Below are 24,336 nucleotides of genomic sequence, written 5' to 3' on the forward strand. Positions count from 1 at the left end.
TAGACGAGTGCATCTGTTGCTCCACACAGAATAGAAATAGAAACACATGCACACACACAAGTAAAATCTCCCATTGACTGTACTTAAAAAGGCTGTCACGCTGGGTGCAAAATCACAGCCACAGACAAACGTGACAATATTACAGTAACTGTGTTACATTACTGACTAAGAATATTTGATTGTAATAAAAAAGAAACTGTACAGAAGAAAATGTTTCTTACTGGTGGCTGTGGTCTGCTTGGAAGCTAGGCAATGGTACTCTCTTGCACGACTTTTATTTCACGTTTACTTGTTCAGTTTGCTTCATCTGTTCCTTTCTAAATTGGTTTCCTGCAGATTAAAAAAATCACTTCTATAGCCTCCTTAGCATTATGTTTACCCCCGGAAAAACAAGCTAAAAAGTTGATGTTTTTTCAATGAGAAAAAATGTAAATACCACAATGTGAACATAAGATATGTCATATGTCCACTGTGGTACTGATGCAGAATTAGTATACGTCCACCATGTGACATGTTTTAAAACAAAACAACAACAATTTATTTCCTGTATGGCCCAAAATCATACAAGAAATGCCACAATTAGCTTTAACAGGCCTTGTTTTTTGATAACCCCCAAGCCTTGACTCTCTTATAAGACAACAAAAAACTCCAGTCAAAGACACCAATGCACAACCCAGTGCCGCAATTGGGGCAGTAGAAGTGTGTTTCTTTGTGCACTTTTCTTATATTCTCTGTTGCTTGCACACGAGATGATAGAATGTCACTGACTGATCCTCACGATCGATGCCCACCTTGTGTTATTGTCAGCCACCACAGTGCAAGGCTTAGTGACTTACATGTTTCCTCCGACACGAACAACAGTTTACTACATTGTGAGCAGTGTTTAAGAGGTTAACATCTTTCTTGTTCTTTCACTTGATTACAATAATTTTGCCTTTTTGCCATTTAGTTAGTGTACCCTACTCCAGCTTTACTCAGCTCAAGCCACCAGGCATATCATGGCGGGTCGGTGATACACATCACTCATGCTCTCATCACTATCGCTTGATTCAACTAATGGTTCAGTTTCAGTTTGTTCTAAAATGGGCTTTACAGTTTCTCATTTACATGCCACTGTGTGTTTTGGTTGAAAACTCTGTCCAGCTAATGAATACTAATGAGTTACTATAGATTGGATATTCATGATTTATTTGAATCATGATGTTATTTTATCTACTAGTTGGCAGCAGAATACTGTCCTGAACATTACTCAGGCTTAACACTTTACATCAGATCATAGCAGATTGATCTGAGAGGCGACTCTGATTTAAGAAAGAAAAGAAGAAGAAAAAAGACAGAACTATATTTGTTCCTAAGGGAAAATTTGGCTTTTTACAAAAGATTACTTAATAAAAAAATATATAAATAGCTATGGTCTAAACACACATCAGAATGACCAAAGGGGAAGAAAACATTAAAAAAGTAAAGAAAACTTCATATTTGGCAGTCCCAATTCCAGTGAAGCATTATGCAGTGTAAAAGACTCAACAAGAGACAACATAAAGGTTTGGGGTTTCCGGCCCCGTATATTGCAGACAAATCCACACTGTAAATCAGGTCAAAAGATATAAACAAAACAGTTCATATGCGCGACACCATACAAGGCGTCGGCGGCCATTTTATAAGGGAGGAGCCGGAAGTGGAGGAATGCTGGGAAGGAACCGTGAGGGAGGATGGGACTGATGACGTCAAGAAAGATGGCGGAGGAAGAGTGGAAGTAACGTACTGCGGGAATGAGGCTTATGGTGGCAGAGGAGAAAGGATAGTACCCCGCCACTCCCTGCCGGCGAACGTCTTCCGAAGCGTGTTAAGGTCCGTCTGCGGTCTCCTATTCGCGCATGCATGACAGCAGACATATTGCTGTTGGCATAAAGTAGCCAACCCTAGAGTTTCTTGACACACTTCTGCTGAATAATTCATTGGCTGACAGTCCTCAGTGTAAGTGTGTCAGAGAGAGGATGTGTGGCATTGCTCATAGTGGCACTCAGTTTTGTTTTAGTTCTCTCCTTTGCTATTGCCTCTAGGGGGTCCAGACTACATTCCATAACTGAGCCTGCCCTTTTAACTAGCTTGTTGGTTAGGTGGGCCTCTCTTGAAGGGATGTTACCAGCCTAGCACACTACAGTGTACCATCATGAGGTGTAGAAGATATGAAGGATGTCACTTCTCACATTCAAGGAACACAGTCTCCTAAGGAAGAAGGGCCTGCGCTGCCCTTTCCTATGTAGTACCTCTGTGTTCTGAGACCAGTCCAGCCTGTTGTTAATGTGAACCTCCAAGTACTTGTTGCAGTCCACCACCTCTTCATCCACTCCCTGAATAATGACCAGACATAGAGGCTCTTTAGTATGGTGAAAGTCAATAACCAGCCTTGGTTTTGCTAATATTAATTTGCAGACAATTCTTTTCTGCACCAAGAAACAAAGTTGTCCACCTGACTCTTCTCCTCTGTCTCATCTCCTTTATCAACAACACTTAAGTGCAGAGTCATCTGAGAATTTCTGTAGGTGACATGACCTGGTATTATATTTATAATCTGAGGTGTACAGAGTAAAGATAAAAGAAGCCAGGCCTGTTTCTTGTGGTGTTCCAGTGTTGCTCACATCTGTGTCAGAAACACAGTTCCCAAGTCTCACAAACTGTGGTCTGTCCGACAGATGGTTCATTATCCAGGACACCATAGGCTCATCCACCTACAGTACAAATCTCTTGAGTTTACCTCTTAACAGGGATAGCTGGATGGTATTAAAGGCACTGGAGAATCCAGAAAACAAAATCTACACATTGCTGCCAGCTTTATCCAGGCGAGAAAAGGCCTTAACCAAATAAACTTAGAATTCCTGTACCAAGAGACCCTTGAGGTTAATGCCAAGGAGGTTAAAATGGGCTGATTACTAATGCCTGAAAAGGCAGAAAAATCACATTTTCATTTAGGTTTTTCATTTGACCTTATTGCAGTTTGGTCATGGAGCCTGGCAATTATAGACCAATAAGACTTAATTCTATGACATGAAACATTATGGAAACCATAGGAAAAAATAAACTAGAAAATTACCTGCATGAAAATATAATACTAAATTAAAACCAGGATGAATTTATGGAATGAGGAGCATGCCAAACCAGTCAATTAAATTTTTTGAGCAGGCTACTGGATTAGTTGACAAAAGCAAAGCATATGACATAATTTATTTAGACTTTTAAGAGCCTTCGAAAGCCCACACTAAAGATGAATTTTGAAAATAGAAGCAGATGGCATCGTAGGTAGCCTACAAAACGGAATCTCAAGTGACTGGTGACCCAGTGCTTTACCCAGCAATGTTAGGCACAAGGCAGGATGTAACATTGAATAAGTCACCTTAGCTTGAGTTGTACAGTAAGTAAAGATAAATGTAAACCATTACAGTGTCTCTTGATTTTGGATAATGGCTTATGCCTAATTCTAAAGAATATAATACAATTTTTTGGTAGCATAGCATAGCAAATAAAATGCTATGCTGCAGCAAAAATATACTGACTTGGATGCTGCCACTAGGTGTGTAAGACAGTAGAGGCCAGCTAATGGAGAGAGTCCTGGAGGGGCCAAAAGTACCTCTAAAGCTAACTCGGTGAAATGAAAAGGTGTCTTGCTTTGCAGTGGAGACTTGCCTATTGTTTATTGCTTGGTAAAAAAATGCTTTTGACACTTACAATGTAATTGTTGTTGATGGTGACTTTAATTGATATCATTTCTTTATCATTATTCATTTTCCTTTATTATTATTTGCCCTTCTGAGTAACATACTCTATCTTTTACCTTTTGTTGATATGCAGATATATCATTAAATAGTAAGAAAGCATGAATTTGTAGATTATTATTATATATACTGTATATATATATATATATATATATATATATATATATAGTGTAAAGTGTAGAAAATGGATACTATGACCCTTTTAGTAAGTAGATTTCTGTCTGCTTGAACATAAGTGCCACTTGCTAAATGCTACCACAGCTGGAAAAAGTAAATTATTAAACTTTGACTTATCATATTACAGTATAATATACAGGGCATGTAGTCAATTTACAGGTTAAGAGAAAGTGAAAATGGCAAAATGTCTTTTCAGAAATTGATTATGTGATATTTGAAAGCTTATTAAATATTTTAAATTATTAAAAAAAAACCTTGTAAAGTTTCAATGGTTGAGGGCTAATGGGCCTGCAGTTTTGCTTCCTGCGTGGGCCTGATTTTTGTCTCACAACTGTACTGCATTATTGCATGGTCTTTCTAACTCAGCCTTAAGCTGTGTGCTCAAGCATGTGGGCTCAAGAGTGCAACTTTTCTTTTTCCACTTACGTTTTATGTGACTGTATAACCTTTGCAGAAATAAAGCAGTGACACTTGCGTTTGCATCAGTAAAGTTGAATATGCCCAGGTATTGACGCCATGTCACATCCCTAAGTAGGGTCTTATATAAACTGAGGCACCAAGAGTCTTTATGTGCTGCAAATGAAATGGCTCAATGCATTAAAGTTTCAATTCTGATTTTCTTTTAAGTATTTTATCATTATTTATTTATAATTATTACTAGTAATGGTGCACTGCATGATAACGTGCAATGAATACACTTGACTTGATCACTCATAGTTTTTCTACTCTTTCTCTGCACGTTTAACATTCGTTTGCTCAGAGGAGCAGCTCTTCTTTCCTCCACCGTAGCGGTCCGCTTCTTCTCTTCTTTTATCGGCATCTTGTCACGTTAAAACTGATTAAGTCAGTGTTTGTGTTGCAATAACTTAGTATATTTTCTTTAATTTTTCACTTAAGCTGGCACTTAAGTCTTCAATCTGCGTCAAGAATGATTTAAGATATGAAGAAGGTAGGGGAAGTGACAGCGAAGGTATTAGGGATGAGAACGGTGAACGTACGCATGCGCTGCACGGCCTCCCTGCTGGCTGCTGCCGAATTAATTCTACACTAAAATAAAATAAATATAAAAAGAGGAATAACCTTGGCGGTCAATCATCACCCAAAAAGCGGATAGCAGACGTCATGTGGTGTTTGTGTACTAAATTTCAGGTCAATCAGTCAAATGGTTTGCAAGCTACAGGTGATTTAAAATCCTGGACAGACAGATGAACAGCCACGGTAGCGTATTATATATAAAGATACAAGCTAACCCCTCAAAAATATGAGTAGAATTAATTTAGAGGTGATTAGTTTTCTGTTGTTTGTAGTACTAGGGTGTTGTACCGTGATAGCAATTATGAATGTAGTGAGAAGTCAAGCAAAATGACACCTTTTATTGAATAGCCAAAAAGATTACAATATGCCAGCTTTCGAGGCAACTCACGCCCCTTCTTCAGGCAAGATATAATCAGTTTTCAGTTGTTTAAATTTTTAGTGTTACCATTTCTAGAAATGGCACTCAAAATTTATCATTCACACAAATTACATTGCAAGCTGTTAATTTATTTTTTTTATCTGAAAAATGTCCACACATCAGCCATAACTTTGTGTGCATGAAGTTTATTTGGAGCGTAAGAAAAAATCACAAGAGAGTTACACAGTGTTGGGGCATCTCAAGGGCACACCTCATACATTTGGAAGAAGCAAAACAAAAGATTAAAAGATGTCTTTTCAGACGCAAGTCAACAGATTGGACAGGCTCAAAGATGGCGATGGAATCCCTTAAGAGGAAGCCAGACTGGAAGGGGCAGGTCTAGTAAACTGTGACCCGGAAGAGACATTACTAGGGCGGAGAGGAGGAGAATCATTAGGCAACAGCGCCAACCCCCAATCTCTCAAGTTGTCTCCCAAGCACGCATGTGAGGCAGGAGATATAACGTATCTTAAGTGTAACCGGCAGAGAATTAAAGGCTGTGCAAAGTGCAAACAAAATTTATACGCTAGGTGGGAGCATTGAGGCATGGTGCACACAAAATTTAGGTAAGGAGAAGCAAAACATTGCATACATGTTAAATACAAAATGAAAGGAATGGTAATTGGTATCATGACATTTTGTGATTAGCAGAATTAATCTATTTTTCTATTAAATATTGCTTTTAAAATTTATTATTAGAACAAAATTGTTGTTTTTGTTTTATCACCCTTCTCATTAGTGCATGAAGTTTCACTGTAGCCTAAACCTGAATGTGCATCTCACAGCACAAATCAGTTCTTCACCAAATGACATGGAGTGTCAACAGCAGTAACATGAAACTGGGCAGAGAGATTTGCCAATTTGATTTTTAATTCAATTATTAAAGAGTTCTACAAAATAAATTAATTCATATGCTAACTTTAACTTTATATGTGACAACTCTGCTTGAAATAAACTGTGTACTTGGAATGATTCTGCGTGAATATAAAGATTAATCACACAAAGAAATTTGATTGGTATGTGAATGCCATGAGATTAATCATTTTCCTTGTTTCTCTGGCAAAACACTGTCTCACTCCTACATACTTTTCCAATCTCTTGTATGAGATGAAGATTCCAGTTGCTTACTTCCAACCAACCTTTTGTATTTTATGCCCAGTGTCTGTTAAAATCTTCTGCCACTTGGAGTCTAGTATTCAATTGGTACTCTTAAAAAACAAGAAGAAAAAGGAGCTAATACCAAGTGTGAGTACCTAGGAGCTGATATTGAACCAGTAGTAGTACATAATATAGTATTATGTATAACTTGGACCATTGTCTAAAGTTTAGACAATAGACCAACAATTAGGTAAAAGAAAATTGTTTTTCTGTGGTTTGTGTGCAAGTGAGATTTAAGGCAAACATAACATTTCAGTTGTGATTGTAGGTCACCAAAAGTAACAGGGTAATCTGATATGACCAGGACATTGAGCCCACACTTATAAGCAAAATGTCACTCTCTTTAAAGGGCACTATATGAAATTATCATCAACATACTCTTTATTCCTCAGTATATTTTTCAAAATGACCCAATACATCATTGAACGAATCCAGTTTGTTTTGAACATATTTTTCACCATTAACGTAAAAATGTCGTCATGTTACTGTTAAATTAACCTATTTATACTCTTGTTAGTTAGATCAATTTTTTAAAGTCATATGTGGATCTTCCGGGCAGATGTGCCCAAGCTATTGACTAATCATTTTTGTTTAAAATAGAATGGGAGAAATAGCTTTCAGGAACAAAAACGGGCAAGTCTATGCTGTTTATATATTTGTCTTCTGAAGGTGTTAGTCTCTTTGCAAGGAAGCATGTACATATTAGTATCAAGGAGGTCTACAAAGTTAGACCAAATTTCAGAATTAGTAGATGATTTCATTTGATTGATTAATGCCCATTAAATGTGTAGAAGATACATTCTGCTTAATAATGGTATTATCATGATATTTCCCTCTACTTACCCTTTACCTAGAGGTAAGTGTACCCATCAGATTTGTTACTGGGTTGATCTACTGTTGCACCTTAAGATTAACACACGCATACATAGCTATATGCATACACACAGAAACTCAACAGTGCCCTATGAATGACAAACACACAGCTGGTTAACCACGAGCACTTTAAACCACACAAGTGCCTTATGAGTAACACAGCTTGTCACTCTCCTAGGACTTCATGAGACTTACATACACACAGACCCTAACCACAACAGTGCCCCATGAATGACACACATGCAGCTGGTTAACCTTTAGCACTTTAAATCACACAAGTACCTTAGGAATAACACAGTCTGTCACTCTCTCAGCACTTGAAGAGACTTATTTATTATTGGCACGAACAACATATGATGTTTTAAAGATATCTCAGACCTAAATATTACTTTAGATCTCCAAGAATACATTTAAACATACAAAGGCTCAGTAGTCATGACTATAGGCCATTTATCAGTCAAGAATGCCTTACTTTACGTACGGTCCCCTACTATTGGGTGGAGCTCTCACCCTCAGCCCATAATAAACCTTGCATCACAGAGGTAATGGCAAATCTCTGGCTGTACCAGGTGCTCAAAGAAATCGACTTTATTACTTCAATCACTCTAGACATTAAAACAAAGCATAGAAATTTAAAAGCAGCATGGTATTTATTACAGGAATAACAGTATCAGTAGAACAAAGAATAATAGAAAATAGGGCTAATAGTAAAGTCTGGATATATATATAGTCTTTAGAAAAAGCTTACAAAAAGTTAAAGATGACAAGGATGAATGTCACAGACAGCTTGTGATCTTGCACTCATGAGACGCTTTTCTGAACATCAGATGGAAACAGCCGCTCATTGCTATGATGTCTCTCTGTTCCCTTCTCCTGATGTCTTCATTCCTTCTTCTTCTTCCCTCCTATGTCGCTCTTCAGAGGAGGCATATTTATTATAAAATTCTACCGGGAATTTTTGCAAGATGTGATTGTTAGATATTCGGATTGGGTAGATGTCAATATGATGAACAAATTCACTGTCCATTTTCCCAAGCAATAAAACATTTTTTTATTTCATTTTATTGTAATTATTCCATTCAAATCAATCAATTTTTACAAAAAGTAGGATTGAGAACAAGTCGACCCCACCCCTGAGAGAGAGAGCATGGCCAACGGAGTAAAACTTAAGGCTTGTAAACATACCTAAATTGATGAGTTTGATAAGCCAATAGAGATGAATGGAGAGGAAAAAAGAAGTGCAGTAATAATTGCTTCTGCTGTGCTTTAAGAGCTTATTCCAAAATATTACTGATTATATTATTATACAAAATATGCCATGTTTTGAAAAAAATCTGTACAGATCCTTTAACTGAGTATTTGATTTTTTCAAATTTCAAATAGTATAAAACATTGGTTTCCCACTGACTTAAAAGAGGAGAGTTAGGATTCTTCCAGTTTAGCAAAATAAGTCTGCGTGCCAAAAGTGTAGTGAATGCAATCACAGTTTGTCCTTCTCCACTTTAAACCCATTTGGAAGAACACCAAACACAGCTGTTAATGGGTTAGGAGGGATTGTGACACCAAGGCTGTCTGTCTGAAAGGTGATTAAAAATTTTGGTCCAGAATGATGTTAATTTGGTGCAGGCCCAAAACATGTGACCCAGTGAGGCTGAGACTTGATTGCAGCGTTCACATGTTGGATCTTGCCCTAGAAACATTTTGGACAGATGTGCTCGATATATAATTTTGAGTTTAACAATTGTATGCTTTGCACATATGGAGCTTGAGTGAATTATCTGCATTGCTACCATCCACTCCTTTTCTGATATATTAATTGAGAGATCTTTTTCCCAGTGTCCTCTTGGATCTTTGAAAAAAATGGACTGTAAAATAATTTTAAATATTGCAGAGATGGTGTCTGAGTTCTTGAAACTGAGCAATATTTTTTCCAGCATGGATGAGGGTGCAAGATGAGGAAAATCGGGCAGGTTCTGTTTAACAAAGTTCCTAATTTGAAGATAGTGAAAGAAATGTGTAGCTGGAATGTTAAATTTGGAATGTAATTGTTCATAGGATGCAAAGATCTTGTCTATATAAAGATCTCTAAGCAAGTTAATCCCAAATTTTTTCCAGATATTAAAAACTGCATATGTTTGCAAAGGTTTCAAAGAGGTAAAAGATAAAAGCTTCTCCATCTTAAAATGTTTTCTACATTGGTTCCATATGCTGAGTGAGTGAAGCACAATTTGGTTATTAGTATATTGGCGATAACTTGCATTTATTGGGGAATAAAGCAGGGAATATAAAGAAGTACTGCAGGATTTTACTTCTACTGCGGGCTAGGCCTGTGTATGTTTGTCTATTTGTGTCCAGGTTTTTATAGCTTGTATGTTTGCTGCCCAGTAATAAAACTGAAAGTTAGGTAGAGCCATGCCACCTTCTGCCTTTGGTCTTTGTAGGGTCGCTCTTTGGATACGTGGATGTTTTGAGTTCCAAATAAATGAGGTTATTGTTGAATCTAATTGCTTAAAAATGATTTATTGATGTATATTGGAATGTTTTGAAATAAAAAGAAGCTTAGGAAGAATATTCATCTTAACAGTGTTAATTCTTCCAGCTAGAGTGAAATGAAGAGTTGACCATCTATGCAAGTCTTGCTTAATTTTTTCCATGCAGACGGCAAAATTTTGTTGATAATGAGCTTTAAGTTTACTTGTGATGTTACTTGTGATGAATAACCCTAGTTATTTAAACTGTTCTGCAATGATAAAAGGTAGGGTGTCTAATCTAATATTATATGCTTGAGAATTCACTGGAAAGAGTACACTTTTATTCAGATTAATTCTGAGACCAGAGATCTTTTGAAATTCTGTGAGTGCTGTTAAGACTGCAGGCACAGAATTTTGTGGGTCTGATATATACAGTACCATATCATCTGCATATAGAGACATTTTCTGTTCCAGTCCTTCTCTGATAATCCCCTATATCTTATCTGTATTATGACAGTGAACCGCCAGATAGCAGCGGTGACAAGGGGCATCCTTGTCTGGTACCACGTTCTAGTTTAAAGTAGTCTGAACAAATGTTGTTGATACAAATTGAAGCTTCTGGATTGGTATACAGTAGTTTGATCCATGCACAAATGTTCGGGCCAAACCCAAATTTCTCCAATGTAGTAAAAAGGTATTTCCATTCAATCATGTCAAATGCTTTTTCTGCATCCAATGATAATAATATTTCTGGGGTGTTTGACTTAGTTGGTGAGTATATTACATTAAACAGGCGTCAAGATTGGAAGATAAGTGTGTCGACCCTTGATAAATCCAGTTTGATCTTGTGATATTACTGAAGGGAGCATTTTCTCCATCCTTCTAGCTATGATTTTTGAGAGAATCTTAACATCATTACTCAAAAGTGAAATTGGTCTGAAGCACATTGCAATAAGTCCTTATTATGTTTTTGAAAAACAGTGATTAATGCTTGACTAAAAGTCTGAGGAAGAGTTTGATTGTCTCTGGCTTCTGTAAATGTTGCTAATAGGAGGGGAGCTAGCTGAGCGGAGAATTTCTTATAAAATTCTGCAGGGTAGCCATCAGGGCCTGCTGCTTTCCCGCCCTGAAGTGACTTTATAGCATCTAGTAATTCTGATAACGCCAGAGGTTTATTCAATTCCTTCACACTAAAAGTATCTATTTGTGGTATCTGTAATGTATCCAGAAATGTATTAGATTGTGTGCTGTCTTCTTTAAACTCAGTAGAACAGCGTTTCTCAACCTTTAAGTATTTGCGACCGGAGTTTTAATAACAGTTTTAATCGCACCCTAACATTTTTTTGAAATGTAGATGCATATTTTATTATACCTACTTAACTTTTATTGACATTTATCTAACTCTATATTTATTGTTCTAGTATCAGAATGTAGTTTAAGTTAATTTGTTTAGGTTTCAACAGATTTTTTTTTTCATATTTTTGATTCTTGTTTTCTTTTTTTCACATCTTCTGCCCCCTTTTTGTTACTTCGCACCCCCCTAGGGGGGCCCGCCCCACAGGTTGAGAACCACTGCAGTAGGATATAATGAATTATAGTAGTCTCTAAATGTGTGCATTATATTTTTATGGTCAATGATTTTGTCTCCATTCGTGTTGGTGATTACTGGGATTGCGTTGCGGACTTCTTGCTTGTGGATTTGTTGAGCTAAAAGCTTATTAGCTTTCTCTCCATGTTTTTAGTAATGATATCTGGATTTATAATTTAGTTGTTAATTTTCTTTAGTTGTCAAGAGGTTGAGTTCTGAATGCAGAGCCTGCCTTGCTTGGAAGCCTGGCATGTTCTTCATCTATTCTAGTAATTTTGCTTTTTAGCTCTGATACTTTCTTGGTTTCTAATTTATTTCTGTGGGAAAGATTTGAAATAATCTGCCATCTTAAGAAGGCCTTGTTTCCCAGAGTATTCCTGCAGAAATCTCTGAGGATGTATTTGTCTCTAGGAAGAAACTGATTTGTTTGGATATAAATTCTGTACAATTCTCGTCTGCTAATAGAAGCGGGTTGAAACACCATCTACGAGGTGAGTGTGTGGGGTATAGTGACTTTAGCTCCAAGATCAGAGGTGCATGGTCGGAAATAACAATAGCATCGTATTTGCAAGATTTAATCATAGGCAAGAAATTATTATCTATAAAGAAATAATCAATTCTTGAGTAGCAATGATGTACTGGTGAGTAGAAAGAATATGTTCTTGAGTTTGGGTTTAAAACCTCAGGGTCTGATAAGTTGTGATCAGTTATAAACTTTGTAATTATCTTTGCAGTGTTAGATGTCGTCCCCCTGTGATAGAAGTCCTATCTAAGAGTGGATTTAAAACACAATTAAAGTCCCCAGCCATTATAATTTTATGAGTGTTCACATTGGGAATGGATGCAAATAAATTTTGTATAAATTCCTTATCATCAACATTAGGTGCATAAGCATTTATCAAAATCATTTTACAGTTAGATAAGTTGCCCATGACCATCACATATCTCCCTTCAGGATCCAATACTACATCTGATGCTACAAATGAGACTGTTCTATGTATGAGAATTCCCACACCTCTAGTTTTCTTTGTAAAGCTAGAATGGAACATTTGGCCAGTCCAGTCCTTTTGCAGCCAGAACTGATCCTTGCTTAGTAAGTGGGTCTCCTGTAATAATACTATTTTAGTTTAAACCTGTTAGGTGAGAGAATACTTTCTTTCTCTTTAATTCGTGATTCAGGCCTTTAACATTCCAGCTCACAAAGTTAACTGTCCCATCATGGAGACATTGATTCTGAATTTTTGATGTCATTTTATAGTCTTAACTGGAAGTGAGACAGCTTTAACCTTAATTTCCTATTTCCCCAAGAGTTATTGCCATGCAGCCTATTGTTACGTTGGTAGTTATAATTATAAGGATTAAAAGGATAGATTAGATATAGATTTAGCCTGCTCTCTTTCCCTACCCCCCTTAACCTCCCACCCTCCCATTTTGCCTCCCCACGTGAGGCTGGACCCCACTTCACAAGTCCCGTCCTCTGACATACGTAGAGACAGGGGACGTCCAAAGCAAAACAAGCCCCCACGCAGCGGCGTTTTAGGATTAAATAATAGAGATATCTATTGAAAATATAGTCTAAATACTATACTAATATGATCATTAACAAACTGTGAACATAAAATATAATCTTCAGCAATCTTAAAGTATTAAGATAATAAACCCGGATAATAAACCCGGGGAATGGTGTTAGAAAGTGGTCCAGAATAAGCATAGTAAGTCTTAATGCAATAATAAGAATAACAATAATGTTAAACAGTTTCCTTTAGGGTAGAGAAAAAAAAAATAAACACAAACGTTCATTACTGTAATTAAAACATAAACAGATAGCGTCCAAGTAATAAAGAGGATGTATCATTATAATACCCATATCTTTACAAATACGTAGATCAGACAGTAGGTTATATATCCTTGCCATGTCATGACTATGCCATGCCATGTCATGGCTATGACTCACTATTGTGTTTCAGAATAGTGTCGGGATCAGCTTTCTTAATTCCTTGTCTGCTTCTTCCTTGCTGGCGAAGACATAGAATTGACCTAGCAATTCCATTTTCATTTTAGCAGGATACAAGAGGCTGTATTTGATATCGGCTTGCCGTAACCGCTGTTTAATGTTGTAGAAGGCTGCACATTTAGTAGCTGTAGCGGGAGAGAAATTAGGGAAGATACGAATGTGGTTATTTTCATATATAATCTCTTGCTTGTGTCTGAGGAGTGCCATCACCTCTATCTTAAATAATAATCTCTCGAAGCGAATAATAAAAGATCTAGGTCTAACGGTATTTGATCCGCATACACGATAAGCCGCTGCTATCTCAAAATCTGCTTTAAAGTCCTCTCCAATTATTTTAGAAAATAGTTCAGCTGCGAATTTCACTGGGTTTGGACTTTCTCGATTCTCAGGTAGCCCTTCGATTCTAATATTATTCCTTCTGCTTCCATCTTCCAAAGCAGTAAGTCTGTCTCTGAGTTTTTTGCATTCGGAGTTGGCAGTTGTTGCTTTTTCTTCAGTACTGGCAGCTAGATTTTTGGCTGTTTCAATCCGAGTCGTGAATGTCTCCTTGACATCCTCCAGTTGATCAGCAAGTGTGCTCAGTTTAGACATAGTTTCCTGAATGTGCTCTTCAGTTTTACTCAGCATATCTTTAAAGATTGCTTTTATTATCCTGCTGCAGCTCCTGTCGCAGCTTCTCATTTGCCTTTTCACTTGCCTTCTCATTTGCCTTCTCGCTTTTCCTCATATCTTACTTGAGCTCTGCTTAAGCTTGCTTGAGCTCAGCGATCATCACCTTCAGTTCAGACAGATAATTTCTGCTTTCGTGCACTGTAGGTGAGGCGGTGGGTTCTATTACAGCTGGTGTTCCTGGCTCACGTGGAGTAGTTGAAAGCGCGGACTGCAAGGCCTTTTCCAGTTTCAGATGATCTTCTCCGATTGGCAAGCTAGCGTGACCTGCGTCACTAGCACTCATACATTCGCTCCCCATTTCACTCTGAGCCGCAGACGATATAGCGGACCGTGGGCCCGAGGAGTCTGGGCTTTCGCCCATCTGATCCGGGTCAGTCTCTGAGAGGCCGTACCTTGAGCTTGAACATGGACTTGTCGGTCTGAGCTTGGATGTAGCTTTAGTTTTCGTTTCTTTCTGAACCCCTTTCTTGTTGGCCATGTTTATATATGCTTACATATACTGTAGTAGTACCCTCAGGTTGGATAAATACAGGATATCTTAGGATAATAAGAAGATAATATGAAAAATAACACCGCTTCTAGCGGAGCTCCTCTTCAGACGTCCATCTCTCGCAACGGATGAGACCAAGACCAGCAATAAAACTTTTTTGATGTTGCCTGAGGTATTGGCATGTCTTCCTTTCCCAGGTTGTAAAATAATTTAGCAAGCTTGTTGGAACAGCTGTTTAAAAAGTGAGGAACAACTAGGAAGAGGCTATGCTTTGATTTGTCCTGAATATAGTTCATCTATTGTTGTTTTGAGCAAAATATAACAAAAATATAGAACAAAATTTACAGATTTGTACCCCACAACAGTAACGCAGGATGTAACATAAGGGACTTTTTTTTTATATCTATGCATCATATGTATAAAACTTTCTCTTAACTTAAAAAAAATGTGCCACATATGGTTTTCATTCTATTACTGAAAAGCAGTTGATGCATTTTTATTTAGAAACAAAAGCATAGCGACATGCCTTGGTGTCAGATAAGTGCCCTGTCAGTTTACTGGCAGACTTGAAGCTGTGAACAGCTGCTACCCAAAGGAATCATGCTCTGGGGATGCTCAGGTACCCCCTTGTCACAATTTACTGTAAATCCAGCATTGACTGTGAGTTGTAGTATATGATTGAAACGGGCCACCAAATCTCTGTTTTTAGTGCTGGGTGAATTACAGACTACAGTTTTTCATGTGTTATCACAAACATGCACAACTATTTTGACAGTAAGCTCCCATGTCTATATGGCATCAATCAGCTTTTGTCTCTGGCTAACTAGGTTTTTAACTGTTGCATATTTTCTATAAAATATAAGGTTATTGATGGTGCTATGCCCTGGAACAGTATCACAAATTGGTTTATAAAACCATTTGCTGTCAACGGCAAGAATTGCTAACATACCTTGTTCTATTCTTGTACATACTGTGATTTCCTCTGACGACCGCTCATCTCATTTTCCTTGATAGTACTGCTGACAAAGTAAGTGCTGAAGTTTAACCTTGCAAATCTCATGTTTGTTTTGTAAGACGTAATAGCATTATAGTTATTTTACTTTTCCATTTTCACAAAGTGTTGAATGATTTACACCAGATCTCATCACCCCTTTCCTTGAAGGACATTCTGGCAGACTTGCATGCTTATGAACACGGTTTTGACTAAATGGCTTCTGTTCTGCATTCAGGTGTTATAACTGTACAGGATTTCAAGCCTCTTAATTGACAAAAAAAGAACATTTTCCATTTAAAATTAATTAAAGTTCTACAGTAGTTGTAATGTTCTTACAAGAATTTTTTCTGGGTGTGCCATAATGTTCTATTTTCTTTTACACACCACATAGGTTATAAAGTTGCACTTCCTACTCCAGTGTTTTGTATTATTTCCTTGTGTTTTGTTCTGTTGCCCCCCCCCCATAACTATGCAAGAGTTGGTTGTAGATCCATGTTTTTGTTTTTGACTGTATGTAGCTTGCCATGTCTTCATTTCCTCCCTAGTCACTGCTTTTGCCTTGTCCATCCCTGACCTTTTGCTTCTTTTATAATACTTCTGCATTCTCTGTCCAAAACTCTCACATTTGATCTGCCTTCATCAGCGGCACTCAAGATTCTTACCTCTCCATACACCATACCTCAATTCCTCTTGATGTCTATTCAAGGGTGTGAGTACAGGCAAGTAGGGTCAAAATCCTGTTGCTTGTTGTATTAGGCAGTCTTGCCACAGTACATATGGTAGGCTGCATCAGGTTTGACGTAATAAAGGATGTAAATCTGAGAGGCATTTAACAATGGAGGCTTATGACTTTTACTGTTATTTGCAGAGTATTTTCCATAACAGCGGCGGTGACCTAACATTCACAGCTTGCTGTCGCCACAGCAGCTCTTCTGTGTTGGAACTCAGCAACCTCTCTGATTGTTAGTGCAGACTGAGTCGATATAAAGGTTTCATAATAAATAAAAAAAATAATGTTCAAGCTGGAAATACAATGTGTGAGGACTTATTAACAAAATAAAAATTATTATGGAAGTATTTCTGTCAGATCTGGGGTCGGTGATATTTTGAAACAATTGATGATGTTATAAGTTGGAGTTTCAGACAAGGCAACAGGGTGTGAGACCTCCAAAATAGGCCACAAAAGCAGGCCAGAACCTCAGAGCTCTGGTCAGAAGAGGCTCACCCCAAGGCAGCAAGTACCCTTAATGTTACATGCAGGCTGCAGTCTTCTTAATCCTAAAGAGGGGGAGCGTTCATTAAAACTTCAAAAATGCAATCAAATCCCAGAATTCAGAAACCATAGAGTGAAGAAATAAATTTAATAACCAAGAACATCATGGAAACGCAATTTTGGAAAAAAAACTCCAATAATCCACTACTGAGTTCTCTCTCAGGCTGACTTAAAAAGCCAGCAAGAGGACCCAACAGTAGTGACATCAGGGTCGACCCACATCTTTGAGTTCTATCCACAAAGTACACAGAATTGCAGCATATTAAAAAAATTCAGACATGAGTGTCAGTAGGCTTTGAGCCCTAGGAACCAAGTTACCCAAACTATTCTATAACATTTCAGTAATTATTTATCACTCTATTGCTGATCTTTCTGGTCATAAAATAGGTTATTATGATAGCATTTGATGAGAAGAATTCATAATTAATTGCAGAATTACGCTATTTGAGGGTTCCTCTAGAGTGCCTCTTTCTCTTGCACAGTTTGGCTCAAAATCTAATCAGCATATTGTCATCTCATTACAGGCTTAAATTTTGAGTTTGGTATTTTTACATCCATCCATTTTAGCTCTAGGTCATCCTCAAGAAACTGTGACATACACACAGACAGACACACACCCTTCATTGAGATATTGATGTTTTTTGGTATCAGGGGACCCTGAAACACCGAGATCTAATGAAAATTGGAGATAGGACTTTTTGACGAATCTAAAGCTTTCGCTCATCCCTCATAGATGATTATGGTTATGGTGGGGAAGGACGCAAAGCAAAAATATAGCACATTATTAACAAATTCTAAACAAAGCTCACTGATGATAAATTAAAGTATGGAAAATAATAAGTCAACCATAACAAAAATAGCAACAAAACAGGAAATGAGTGTGAACCAGGGAATAAAATCTGTCTGCATTCTAACAGGTATGTAGAAACTAAAGTGTTAAGATTAATGGGCTCAATACTTTTCCTTCTCAAAATTTCTATTTTCTAATGGAGAGAAAAGCCAAGCAAAATGACACCTTTTATTGGCTAACTAAAAAGATTACAATGTGCAAGTTTTCGAGGCAACTCAGGCCCCTTTTTCAGACAAGATGTAACCAAGATTACAAGATTACATCTTGCCGGAAGAAGGGGCCTGAGTTGCCTCGAAAGCTTGCATATTGTAATCTTTTTAGTTAGCCAATAAAAAGTGTCATTTTGCTTGGCGTTTCTCTACATTCATAATGGATAACACGGTACAACACCCTAGTACTATTTTCTAATGGTATATTGTGGTTCTGGTTCAACCATGCAGATATGATTTTTTTTTTTTATTAAAATGTAAATATACCTTTTCAAATAAATCATGACATGACATGATTGCTCATAGTAGTCAATTCCATAGCATGAGCACCTTGTGTATTGCAATGAAATAACTACTTTAATAAATGCCTGCTAATTCAGAGACTGCTTACACTCTTGTGTACAGAATAGCACATTTATGCTTCTTTTGTAAAAATGAAAACTCACTCTTGGGCATTTCTGATGTGAGTTATTCAAGGAAGTAATAGGGAAACAGGCATTTGAATTAAATGATTTAATTGTAGGTAGACATTAACCTGTGAATGTGAGTTTGTTTTTGAAACCAACAAGATTGGCCCCTAGAATTAAAACTAGGAAATGTTTTTTATGTCATAACAGAAAAAGGTCTCCTTGAACAAATGTTATATACCATTTTTACAAAGATGTCTTTAGAGTGAAATGCTATTGATGCAATAGATGTGGAATGTTGGACCTAATGGGCTGCATTTAATGAGCTCAAGTAGCTGCCATAGAGTTACTCTTTTGTGCACTTCAGATGCTGGGTTTTATGTAATTGAGATACACATAAAGCATACAAAGCTGTAATGATGATTGTTTCTGGAGCAAATTCTCTCTTGGTCTGCTATAGGATGTCCAATACAAATGTTAAAGTGAAAGACTGTGTATTTGAGAGAGATCTTTTATGGAAATAATCAGACACCTAAAGAAAATCTGTACCAATCTGTAAACCTAGAGATTTGGCTTTTTTATAACCTATATTTTTATTCCGCACTGTTGCATTGCAGATTTAATGCTGTTAAAGATGCAATTAACACCCAGGATGTGCTACAGCAACTTTTAATTTGAGATACAAGTCAAAACATTAAAAACATTAACTGCTAATACTGGATATTTTCAGATTACTTTTTTTTTTACTAGCCCTATAAACTTTTTTCTTTTTTAAAGGTAAAATATATCTTATTATTTCATCCATCAGTATATTTTGTTATCCCCTTATTTAGTTCAGGGGCACAGGGAGTCAGGGTAACATGATAAGGCACCAGTCCATCACAGAAAACTCTTACACACCCCACCACTCTGTAACTCAAACTGGGCACGTTTAGGGTGGACAGTTTACCCAACATGCATGTGTTTGTGATGTGGAGAACACTGGCAGAATATGAAAACACCACACAGATAGTGTGTTGGGCTCTGGACATACAGCAGCACTAAGCACTGTATCCATGCTGCAATATCATTTATTACCTTCTGGTAAAATGTTAAGAGTTTGTATAACACAATACTCACATTCAGTAATCTGTTGCAAATTATGAATGCAGGTTTTTGTTCACAGGAAGCCTGTCACATTATTGTCAAGTGCTAGAATAATGACAAAGTATTTTAGTCTTCGGAAATGTAATGTGAGAGCTGTGCCATGCACTTGTACCGTTGGGACTGGAAAATTACATTTTTTATAAGTACAATAAAAAAACAGAAAAATATGCTGCCTTACATTTAAGCATTGTAGACCATAATGTTCTGAATCAATAAACAGGTGTCAGTGAAAAAGCCACTACTGTACTATCTAGGGATTAAGCATGTTGTAAGCACAAAGACATTTAATATTAAGTTTATGATTTATAATATAACAAGTCCTTGAAATAACGCACATCACAATTAAGTAATGTGCTTGTGTGCAGCTGTTGGAAGGATAAAACAGTTCAGTTCATAACTCCTGCATGGTGATAATTAGAGTGGCATAAACAACAAGTGCTGGATTTATTTTGCTCTTATGATGTACATTATCTTTTTCATTTTTTATTCTTTTTCCTTTTTGACATGTTTTAGTATGTCTGTTGTATTTCTAATTTTTTCATAATTAGCTTAAAACTGTTTGGGAATACATTATCTATATCATGTGTGGCGGACGGCTGGTGCTCTTGCCCAGCCGGGATGCCTGGAGGATGGAAGGACTGGGAGAGAGACAACCCCTCCCCTGGGACATGAGTTTGCAGCTCCCCTGGTTTGCATTGGGGCCACGGGATTGGAGCTTGGAAACTCAACCCTATTGGGGCCTTTGGCCACCACCAGAGAACACCTGGACAATTGTGGAGCCCTGGACGGCAGCAATTCCGCCACACTTGGAAGTACTGCCAGAAGAAGATCCGGGGACACTATGAGTGCTTCTGGGTGTCCAGGCAGCACTTCTGCTACACCTGGAAGTGCTGCCGGTTGATCATCAGGGAGCACCTGAAGCGCTTCCGGCACCATTTGGAGAACCGGAGTCGAGAGGTGAAGGACAGAGTTTGTAAGTTGAGGAGTGAAGGACAGAAAAATAGAGAGGAAGAGAGAAAGAAGGGTCTCAGCAATAGTGTTGTTGGTGAATGGTACATGGAGCTGTGAAAAAGCAATGAAAAGAAATAAAAGTGTACTCTTGGGACTTGTGAATCTGCGTGTCTATCAACGTCGAGACTGAAGTACCACACATGTTATAGTTTAACTGATAGACATATAAGCAAAAATAACATTAAAATACAATAAATATGGCTGACCAATCCTTCTGTGTCTCTTGGTCTGACTCCTTGTCTTCTCCACAGAAATTTTGTACAAATGTGCCAAAAGGATCAGTGTTTTTGATCCACCTCTATATTCTCTCTACATTCATTCTTTAGGCATTGTTATTTCTTCTCGCGGAATCTCCTACCACCTCTATGTTAATCTTGCAACTACAGAGTTCAGACCAGATCTCCAGCTGTCCTCTGCCATCTCATCATGAATGAATGATCATCACCTTAATTCAAAGTCAGATATCTGATTCTCCTTCCTCCGATATGTTATTAAGCATCACCCCTGAAGATGTCACCCTTTCACAATCAGTCACTGTCAGGAATCTTGGTGTGACTCTAGACTCATCCCATTCATTCCTCGAACATATACTGTATCTTCAATGGACCAGTCATGTTGTTTCCTTCTTCATAATGTGTAGGGGATCGAACCCTTCTTTGCAAATTATGCTGCAAATCTCCTAGTTTCAAGCTCTGCTTTACTCTCTTAGTTGGACTATTGCAACAGTTTCCTGCTGGAACTTCCCTTAGCTGCTATTAGAGCTCTCCAGCTCCACCAGAATATTTTCTCTGTTTCTCATTTCAGTCCAACTACTACTGCTTCAGTCTCTCTATTGGCTTCCTTTTGCTGCAAGGATTCATTTCAAAAATCATGTCTTGACTTACATTTCTCTGATCAGTTTTGGTTCTCAATAACTCCAGTCTTTGGTCACTTATGCCCCTTCAAGAAGTCTTTGTTCTGCCACTGCCTGTCTACTGACCACCCCACCTCTTGTCAGATGTGCCAAGACTGGACAACACTACACCATTGTTGCACCAAAGCTGTGGGATGATATATCCCTTTATCCATTCAAATTGCACCCAATTTACTTGGTTGAAAATACATCTTATCATTAAATATTTTGGATGTACTTGGCATCTGTCCTACAAGTTAGCTGCTGTTGTACATCACCTTGGATAAAGGCATCTGCTAAATAATAATAATATTAAAGACTAGGGGGCTTTTCCCCCACCAAGCACTATGCGCCATTGTGAAGAGGGGGGCTGAATGCACCCCAAGGAGACGAGGCCGCTCCTCTGAAACTCCTCTTAAACGGCGATACAATGGGAAACAAATTCCTTTTTTTTACCTCCTCTTTGCTTGATCAGCTGCTGGCGTGCTGCTGCTGCCGTGCTGCGTGATCTGCAATTCACTTGCCTATACCCTTCCTCCCCTCGCCCTACCCCTGCCGGTGATGAACTCACCCCAAGGAGACACATTCCCTCTTCCGAAACCCCTCTTACATGGTGATATAATGGGAAACAAATAACGGTTGTTTTTTTTACCTCCTCTTTGCTCGATCAACTGCTGGCTTGCTGCTGCTCCCGTGCTGCGTGATCTGCAATTCACTCGCCTATACCCTTCCTCCCCTCCCCCTACCCCTGCCAGTGCTACACACCGTTGTGAAGAGGGGTGCTGAACTCACCCCAAGGAGACACGTTCCCTCTTCCGAAACCCCTCTTACATGGTGATACAATGGGAAACAAATAACGGTTGTTTTTTTTACCTCCTCTTTGCTCGATCAACTGCTGGCTTGCTGCTGCTCCCATGCTGCGTGATCTGCATTTCATGCAGCGCTTCGAACATTTAAAAGTCACTGCCTTGTCTCTCTTCACCCCCAGACATCCTTAAACACTATTTGATCTCTTTTCTGTCTCTCCGTCTCTCTTCAAAAGATCACGTCTCGTCGCAAGTTTTTTTTTTATAATAGTGACATCACTCCTGCATGATGTAGTACAGAATTATAATATTGTATAATAAAAATAATAAAAAGGTAAATGGAGAAATGCTTAATATGTTTGTTTTTGATACAACTTTTAAATAATAATGAGTTTGTTTTCAGAAAACACTTTAATCTTGTTACTATTGGAGCCTCTTTTTAATTACAGTTTAACAAGTTAAAAACATTGTCAGTTGTCTGCTTTGTATGTGCTTGCAGCAAAAGAGTAAAGACTCGTTTTCAGTCTTTATAAGTATAAAACAATTACGCTAATTTTTCAGAATGTCAGTTTACTCCACATCTTCAGTGACAAGCTCATTAATGCCTTCTTGAGACCAATTAACTTAATGTAGTTCTACAGTTAAATTTGCGTGGAGTAATTTCCAGATAATGACTGAAAAACAGTTGGAGATGAGAGTTTATTTTAGTGAGCCCTGGGGTCTCGCTTGTTAGTATGTATATTTGTGTATTTAACCAACAGGTTTCTGATGTTTATCTCTTCTGTTTCAGGAGGACTATCAGCTTCAATATCATCTGTGTTTAAAATACTAGTATTAATAATAATAACAAATTTGGGGTTCACTAATGATGCCTTTCTTGGAGGAGCTCTGCTGCATTTTTGTTTGCACTGGCCTGCTTGTAGTAATTCACACAGCCACATCCAGTTAGAGTCAAATAAAACAAATGACAGGTAATTTTGAAAAGAGAGTGTTTCAGCATCAGAAATGCTTTACACCATTTCTAATAAGTGTGTAGTATTGTGACTTCTTTAGATACTCGTCTGGTGAGCTATGTGTTCAGAGATTGGTGCCCAGCACCAAAGAGGTGACTCAAAATAGAAACTAGGCTACATTTTATGAACACTATGTTAACAGAGTTTAGATAGTAAGACAGGTGGAACCTGCACTGTGTTAAAGAGGAGCTTCGAAATGAACAGAGCTTTGTGAAGTGCCAATATATTCAAGCAACTGTACTGTAAATGGTTTTAGGGTTTCAAGACATTCGACACTAAGCCTGGATTCTGAGTGGTGCTGGGAGGGATAGGCCTCCTTAGGAACTCGATGTGCCCCCACAAACCCAACCCTTGCCAAAGCTACATATGTACCTCTAAAAAAATACACCTGCCCTCCAAACAGTTTGTTCAAACATCTGATTGCCTAAAGGCAATGCAAAAGTCAGAGACACAAAGATTCACTGTCATGTCAATCTTTTCACTGCAGACAACAGAGAGCTACCCATCGAGGCAGCAGAGGTTCACTACTCTGTCTGTCTTTTTGAAGTGATATGTTTCGATGATCACTTGATACAATTAAATTTTTGTCTTGCTAGTTTTTGTGACTATTTGCGAGCACAGTTTTGCAGTTAAACACAAAAATCAAAAGCATAGCTACTTACTATGGCATGGTAATTTAGTCAGCATTTATTACGATACTGTATATTTTCTGTCTTCTGCTTTTCAGTCATTTCAGTTGCTGCAAAAAACCTTCCACAGGTTTGTCTATGGTGGATTGTGGTGTAGCGGATCCACAGCTCAAGTCAAAAAGGCCACTTTTTAAATAAATAGTCGCCGCACTCGCGGGTTATAGGGGGGATGAGGTTCAATATAAACATTTTAAAGTTCGAGTTCATTGAGATGTAGATTCAATAATTGTGCCATGGCACAGGAAGAGGTAGTTAAGAAGAGAGAGAATTGTTAAAATCTACAAAAATGTGGCAATACAAAAGAACCAGGATAAAACCAGACAGTACACTTTCACTCTACCAAGATGGCCGTCTGAAAATTTTAGCTGCACCCTCAG

This window comes from Polypterus senegalus, chromosome 14 (genome assembly GCF_016835505.1).
Source record: "Polypterus senegalus isolate Bchr_013 chromosome 14, ASM1683550v1, whole genome shotgun sequence".
NCBI classification, from domain to species: domain Eukaryota; kingdom Metazoa; phylum Chordata; class Cladistia; order Polypteriformes; family Polypteridae; genus Polypterus; species Polypterus senegalus.